The 8,127-nt window shown below is 38.6% G+C and overlaps 2 pseudogenes; one reads left to right on the top strand and one right to left on the bottom strand.

Annotated features, from left to right (window-relative positions):
- The first annotated feature begins 462 nt into the window (after positions 1-462).
- On the top strand, positions 463-1,519 carry LOC124975170 (ornithine decarboxylase-like; annotated as a pseudogene).
- A 3,087-nt stretch (positions 1,520-4,606) lies between these two features.
- LOC124975169 (SNW domain-containing protein 1-like) lies at positions 4,607-5,773 on the bottom strand (annotated as a pseudogene).
- Positions 5,774-8,127: the final 2,354 nt, after the last annotated feature.

Genomic DNA, 8,127 nt, shown 5'->3' with positions numbered 1-8,127 from the left:
AAAATGCATACAAAATTTCATATTAACTCTAAGTTTGAATGGAGATATACTTGGTGTTGTTAACAGCCAGATGAGTTAGTCTGGGTCAAATTTCTCCATAGAACTGCATGCACTTTGAGGTCAGTCCCTGCAGTGGCCTCTGCTGCCTGAGGCCTCCTTCAGCCAGCAGCTCGCACCACCTGGGGCTGGCGTCTCAGACTGGCGGGATTTAGGTAGCTGACAGGCGCTGCAGTGGTGGGCAGTGGAGCTCTCCTCTCGCTTTGGTTCCTCATCAACGCTGCGGGGCTCCGATCCCGCGGCGGCATCTCCACAGGGCGAGTCAGCGCCGCCCTTGCGCTGTGAGGTGAGTGGGCGGTGGAAGGGAGGCACAGCCAAGTGTCCAGCGGCCCACACTGACCCGCTCTGCCAGCAGGGGAACACTTGGTGGCAGAGAGGGTCGTGGGCCACTTCTCCTGGGTCCAGATGTCCTCACGGTGCCCGAGTCGTCCTTGTGGCACCCACAGGTCGGGCCCCAAGCTGCACCAGCCACAGTGTCTAAGCACGCTGGGAGTCCCTGGGGATGCCTTTGGCTCCTCCAACCATTGTGCTCCTGGGCCCATCTGTGCCACTGATGATTTTAAAGTAGTCTGCCACCTCGGTGTTAAATGTGGTGCCACACTCAAAACCAGCAGACTTCTTTTGGAACTAGATAAAGAATCAAATATTGATGTCATTGGTATCAGTTTTCACATGGAGAATGGCTGCACTGATCCTGAGACTTTCCTGCAGGCCATCTCTGATGCCCACTGTCTTTGGCATTGGAGCTGAGGTTAGTTTCATCATGTATCTGCTTGATATTGGTGGAGGCTTTCCTGGATCTGAAGAAGTAAAGCTTAAATTTGAAGAGATCACCAGTGTGATTAACCCAGCACTGGACAAATACTTTCTGTGGGACTCTGGAGTGAAGACCATAGCTGAACCAGGTAGATATTATGTTGCTTCAGCTTTCATGCTTGCAGTAAAATATCATTGCCAAAAAAAAAAAAATCATATTAAAGGAACAGGCAGGCTCTGATGATGATGAGTCAAGTAAACAGATTTTATGTATTATGTGAATGATGGAGTACACAGATTATTTAATTGCATCCTTTATGATCATGCACATGAAAAACCTCTGCTGCAGAAGAGACCTAAACCAGATGAGAAGTATTATTCATTCGGCATATGGGGAATTACATGTGATGGTCTTGATGGGATTGTTGAGGGCTGCTGAAAATGCATGTGAGTAATTGGATGATTTTTGAAAACATGGTCGCATATACTGTTACCACTGCTTTTACATTTCATTGGATTTCAGAGGCCAACTGTCTGCTATGTGATGTCACAACCAACATGGCAGTGCATACAGCAAATCCAGAACCATGGCTTCCCACCTGAAGTAAAGGAGCAGGACATTGGCACTCTGCCTGTGCCTTGTGCTCAGGAAAGCAAGATCAAATGTTATTTGGCAGCCTGTGCCTCCACTAGTATCAACGTGTAGATGCCACTCTGTAGCTGTTAACTGCAAGGTTAAGTTAAGGGATCTGGGGGAACCACTTAACTTAATTACTGCTATTTTTGAAATGTCTTTCTAAGAGTAGGATTGGCATAGATGCAGCACTATGGACTAAAAGTTGGGGTCACACTTATCTATGTTCTTATGGAAACTATTTGAATATTTGTTTATGGATTTTTATTCACTTTTCAAACTATCTACTGAAGAGTGTCCCCTCAGCTGGCCAGCAAGCATTTGTAGCTTGTACAATGGACGAATGGGTCAAAAGCTTAATGTTGTGACCTGTTTTGAAAATAAAGTATCATGAAATAATTAGGTATTGGGGGAGAAAAAAGAACTGCACTCTGAAGGAAATCTTCTGGGATTGAACATAAGCATCATCTAAGAAAGAAGTTGGAGCAATTATCTGCTTCAGTCTCAAACAAATCCAAACAAAATAGAGGGTGTTCAAAGAAAACCCAGGCATCAATTCTTTTCCCTTAGACAACAAAATCAGAATCTCCAAATGTGCTGATAATAATAATAGAGGTTTAATTAACTGGATAATCAATATGTTCTCATGTTCTGGGTAAGTTTCCATTAGGTCCTCTGTTATAGTTTGAATCTGGAATGTTCCCTGAAGGCTCATCTGCTGAAGACTTTGCCCCCAACATAGCAGTGTTCAGAGGTGGTGCTTTCAGAAAGTGGTTGGATCATGAAGGCTTTGACATCATTGACTGATTATTCTACCAACAGATTCATAATTCGATGGCATTACTGGGATGAATCGGAAACCATAGTGAGTGGGATCTAGTTGAAATACGTGGGTCCATGGGAACATGCCCGGGAAGACTTGTCCCTGGCAGCTTCTCCACTCTCTGCTTCCTGACTGCCATAATGTGAGCAGTTTTCCTTCATCACACCCTCCACACCATGACATTCTGCTTCACCACAGGCTCTGAAACAATGGAGCCTAGTAACATGGACTAAAACCTCTGAACTTGTGAGGAAAAAATAAACCTTTTCTCCTGTTTTTGATGTTTTTATTAGTGCCTTATAGTTATACATAACAGTGGGGTTCATTGTGACATCTTCATAAATGCATATAGCATAGATTGCTCTGTTTCAATCCATAGTACTTCCCCTTTCCCTTCCCTCCTTCCTCTCCCTGATTCCCTTCCTATACTTTATTGGTCTTCTGTTCATTTTTTAATTTATGCATTGTAGTTATATATAAAATTGATATATGTCATAGATGACCATAGTATATTTTGGTCAACTTCATACCCAGCTCTTCCCCTTTCCCTCCTATCATTCATCTAACCTCTATTTCACTTCTAATTTTGTGAGATCACTTTAATTTTTTTTCTCTCCATCTTCCATGTATAAGAGAAAACATTTAACCTTTGACTTTCTGAATCTGGTTTATTTCTCTTAGACTGACTCTCTCCAGTTCCATCCATTTACCAGCATATGACAAAGCTTTGTTTTTCTTTATGACTGAGTCAAACCTGTGTGTGCATGTGTGTGTGTGTGTGTGTGTGTGTGTGTGTGTGTGTGTGAACCACATTTTCTTTATCCATTCATCTATTAACGGACACCTAGGCTGGCCATGAGAGAACATCTGTCATCTGTAGGATAAGTATTTACAGTCACCCCAATAGACATGTCAGTCCAAGTGGTATTGTAGCACATTCAGTCTTTAGCTATCTGAACCCTCCTGTGAGAGCTGCACCTAATGTATGCCTCCCACTGGGCTCTACCAGGAGTAGGAGTCCAGGGAACCTGGGAAGGAAGTGAGTCAGGGTGACAACCAAGTGTCCTGGTGCCTGCATTCCTGTTTCCTGGAGACCTTGGTGTTAACATTTTCTATTTCTTCCTAGGCGGGGATCCAGAGGTTTGCCTCCGAGAGCCCAAGACAATTGGATACCGTGAGGAAACACTGGAGGGAAAAGGGAAGGGAAAAGCAGAAATGAGAAGACTTGGTCACATGGAAAATAGGTTCTTGAGAAGATGCCAATGGGGTGAGTGGCTAAAGTGTTACACTTTGCTTGTTTAATTTTGTCTTCTCTCTCTCTCTGTGTATGAGTGTGTGTGTGTGTGTGAGAGAGAGAGACAGCGTTAGTTACTGGCATGGAATTCAGGGCTTTGCACATCAGATCTCACATACTATAAGCATTGGTATGTATTTATCTCCACAGTATGCTGATTTTAATTCTTTTAGATAAATACCAAGGAATGAGATATCTGGGTTACATGGTGAATTCATTCCTGGTCTTTTGAGGAATCTCCATAATACTTTCCAAAGTGGTTGTACTAATATGCTTTCCCACCAATAATGTATGTGTACCTTTTCCCCTCTACCCTTGCCAGCAGTTATCATTATTTTGATGATTGCCATTATGAGCGAGATGAAATCTTAGGAAAATTTTGATTTGCATATTCCTGATTGCTAAAGATGTTGAACATTTTTTTTCATATATTTGTTGTTCATTTGTATTTCTTCCTTAGAAAAACTCGAATTAGATTGTTTTTGGCTATTTATTGAGTAGGTTTTTTAAATTTTTTTTCTTTTTTTTTGCTATTAAGTGTTTTGAGTTTTGTTTTTTGTTTTTTTTGTTTTTTGTTTTTTTGGTCTAAATGTTTTTATTGAAATAAATAGTTGCAAGAACTTACTTTCCTCACTCTAAACTAAAACATAACAATACAGGCAAAATTCATTTGGTAGCATAGTTCCAATATGTGAACTTTCTCCTCATCATGGTTAGGGTAGTGTTGTTCATAAGCAGTTGTTCTTCTGTAAAATATTACCCCAGACTACTAGAGTGACACAAGGTGGTCTTAATTCTGTGTGTGGGCAGTATGTTATATAGGTGCTGAAAGGTGGGAGAGGTACAAACACAACTTTTAAGAAAGAAGTACAAACACAAATGTTTAAGAAAACTAAATAATTGAAAGTTGAATTTTCAATTCCCCCCATCTCCCATAATAAAAAGTAGTGCTGGGATCTGACACCTACATTTGGTTTTTATCCTGACCATTTACAAAGTGTTCCCCCATAACTTGCATCTTTAGGAGTATGAGTAATATAGTTCATTCACGCTGAAGACAGGTATATCCACTCCTTCCTCTTCTTCCCTTCTTGTTCATGTTCTTTATGGCATGTGCTATCTGAGGGTCTTTAAGAGTCACCCTACTGTTTAGCTCCTTCCAAAAACTTGTCCAAACCAAAAGAATCTTCTTCAAACTGAACTGGTCCTTCTTGGCCTCTCCATCTATGATCTGAACCAGAAATCTCCTTGTCAGGAACAAATCTGTTGGTCTTTATTCTAGTTTCTAGGTCATCACCATACATATCCTTGTCCAGATTTTTACTGGGCCTATAAACACTCTGAGTCATATCTTAACCACCTCTCCATGCTTGATCATATACACTGTAAATTTCATCTTCTCCACCTGCAAATCCATTGTCTACACCCTAGATTGGTTGAAAATCCTTTGGTCATACTGCAGTTCATTGGAATTCCAATGATTGGGCACACAGGAGCAATGAGTTCACTGATATTTCGATTTTCATTTCTCTGCAGCTTTGACCTCTTATCAAGAGCTTCCCTAAAAAGATTCCAGTCATGCTGTCTCTCTTTTCATCTATCATGACAGATTTCATCTCTCTCAGGTGTCTCCCCATCCTCTTTTTCCACATGGGTTTTGATCCCACTTCCCTCTCTCTGGCTTTTTGGTCCATTTCTTTAAGTTTCTCTTTGTTTCTCCTTTTCTTTTTGAGCCATCTTTTGCTGTATTTGGACACGCATTTCCACAGCTTCATGAATCTTCCAAAGTTCTCATTTAGATTTATTGTCTGAAGTCCTCTTCCATCAGCAGCTAGATGTTTATCTAATGGAATTGTATAACCCTTTGCATTTTTCCACTTGGAAATAGGAGAAATCTTCCACTATTGTTCCTTTACAGTCATTTTTGACTAGGAAAATGCATGACAGATGCAGGAAGAGGTGTTCCCTGGGGAATTTTCTTATTAATCTTAAACCTTGGAGGTTCCATTGGATCTTACTGCATTTCTACCATTTGACTAGCTCTCTGTTTAGCTCCAGAGTTGAAAACTACTCCCTGCTGAGATGGTGTGTAGTGGATGTTCTGAGCAGGAGCCAGTTTATCAGCTGCTGGTTCTGGCATGGCTGTGGCAACCTTCTGTTATACAGATCTCTCTAAAGTTACCCTTGTCTTTTCTGTTATCTCTTTAATAAAGGTATACCCAGGATATCAGTCCATGTTGTTCTGAGCTCCAGACAAAGAGAAGAAAAAGGTGGCTACTCCCAGACCCTTCAATGTGGAAGACCCGATTCCTTTTGAGTTTTTATATACTCTGGATATTAAACCCTTGTCAGAAGAGTAACTGGCAAAGATTTTCCCTCATTCTGTAGACTCTTTTCTTTACACTCTTAATGACTTCCTTTGCTGTGCAGAATCTTTTTAATTTAATGACATTGCACATTGATTCTTGGTTTTATTTCTTGAGCTATAGGAGTCTTATTAAGGTTGTTGCCTGTGCCAACATATTGGAGTGTTGAATTTATTTTCTTCTAGGAGTTTTACTGTTTCTGGTCTAATTCCTATGGTTTTTATCTACTTTGAGTTGACTATTGTGGAGGGTGAGGGGTAGGGATCTAGTTTCATTCTTCTACATATAGATACCCAGTTTTCCCATCACCACTTGTTAAAAGGACTTTTTTCAATGTATGTTTTTGGCACCTTGGTCAAGGATCAGATGACTGTGTTTATGTGTATTTGTCTATGTGTCCTCTAATCTCTTCCACTGATCTTCATATTTATTTTTATGCCAATACTGACTTTGTTATTAAAACTCTATAGTATAATTTGAGATCAGGTATTGTGAAGCTTCCCAGCTTGCTCTTACTGCTCAGGATTGCTTTGGCTATTCTGAGCCTTTTATTCTTGCATATACATTTGAGAACAGTGTTTTCTAGTTCTGTCAGGACCACCATTGGCACTTGATATGAATCTCTAGATTTCTTTTGGTAATATGGTCTTTTGATTATTTTAATTTTACCTATTCATAAACATGTTCAGTCTTTCCATCTTCTAAGGTCTTCAATTTATTTCTTCAGTGTTTTATAATTTTAGTTATAGAGATATTTACCCCATTAGATTCATTCATAAGTTTTTTTTTTTTGAGGCTACTGTGAATCAAGTAGTTTCCTTGATTTCTTTCTTCATGGATTCATTATTTTTCTTTTCTTTTTTTATTTAAAAAATTAAAAATTTTAATTTATTTTTTAAATTATTTTTTATTTTTACAGACTGCATTTTGATTCATTGTACACAAATAGGGTACATCTTTTGTTTCTATGGTTATGCATAATGTAGATTCATCCATTCATATATTGAAGCATAAGAAAGCTATTGATTTTTTTGTATGTTAATCTTTTATCCTACTGCTTTGCTGAATTTGTTGATCAGGTGTAGAAATCTTCTGGTGAATTATTTTTGCTGGGAGGGAATGTCCTCTCTGTGTAGGATCATGTCATCAGCAAACAGAAATAGTTTGACTTCTTCATTTCCCATTTGCATCCCTTTAATTTTCTTCTCTTGTTTCATTGCTCTGGCTAGAGTTGCAAGGACTGTATTGAATAGGAGTGGTGAGAGTGGATTTAGAGGAAAAAGCTTCAGTTTTTATATTAACTTCGTGTTTGTCATTATAACCTTTATCATATTGAAGTAAATTCCTTCCATCCCAAGTTTTTTCACTGCTTTTAACATAAATAGGTGGTAAATTTTGCCATTGACTTTTTCTGCATCTGTAGAGATGATGGTGAATTTTTTGTTCTTGAGTCTGTATGATGAATTACATTGATTTATATATTTTGAACCAATCTTGCATCCCTTGGATGAATACAACTTAATCATGGTACACAATCTTATTAATGTGTTTTTAAACATATTTGCTAATATTTTACTAAGTATTTTTGCATGTATGTTCAGTGGTCTTGTCTGCAGTTTTCTTTCCTTGATGTGTGTTTTTGTACTTTTGGTATCAGGATGATGTTGCCCTCATAAAATGAGTTTGAGAGTGTTCCCATCCTTTTTATTTCATGTAAGAATATGAGAAGAATTGGCATCAGTTATTTAAGGGTCTGGTAGAACTCAGATGAGAATCCATCTGGTCCGGGGGTTTTCTTTGTTGGATGACTTTTAATTGCCACTGCAATCTCATTGTTTGTTATTGGTCTGTTTATATTTTCTCTATCCTTTTGATTCAGTTTGCGAAGGACATATGCGTCTAGAAATTTGTCAATATCTTCTAGATCTTCCAATTTATTGGGATATAAGTTTTCAGAATAGACCTTAAAAGTTCTCTGGGTTTTAGAAATGACTGGTGATGTCTCCTTTTATCTCTAATTTTGTTGATTTGGGTATTCTCTTTCTTTTGGTTAGTTTGGCTAGGGATTTATTAATATTGTTTATCTTTTCAAAAACCAATTTTTTGCAGCTTTGATTCTTTGTATTTTAAAATATTTCAATGATTTTGGCTGTGATCCTTATTTTTTTCTGTCTTCCACTGATTTTTGGAATTAGTT

This window comes from Sciurus carolinensis, unplaced genomic scaffold (assembly GCF_902686445.1).
Source record: "Sciurus carolinensis unplaced genomic scaffold, mSciCar1.2, whole genome shotgun sequence".
NCBI classification, from domain to species: domain Eukaryota; kingdom Metazoa; phylum Chordata; class Mammalia; order Rodentia; family Sciuridae; genus Sciurus; species Sciurus carolinensis.
Note: the sequence above shows the minus strand (reverse complement) of the source record. Positions and strands in the feature narration are given on the sequence as shown.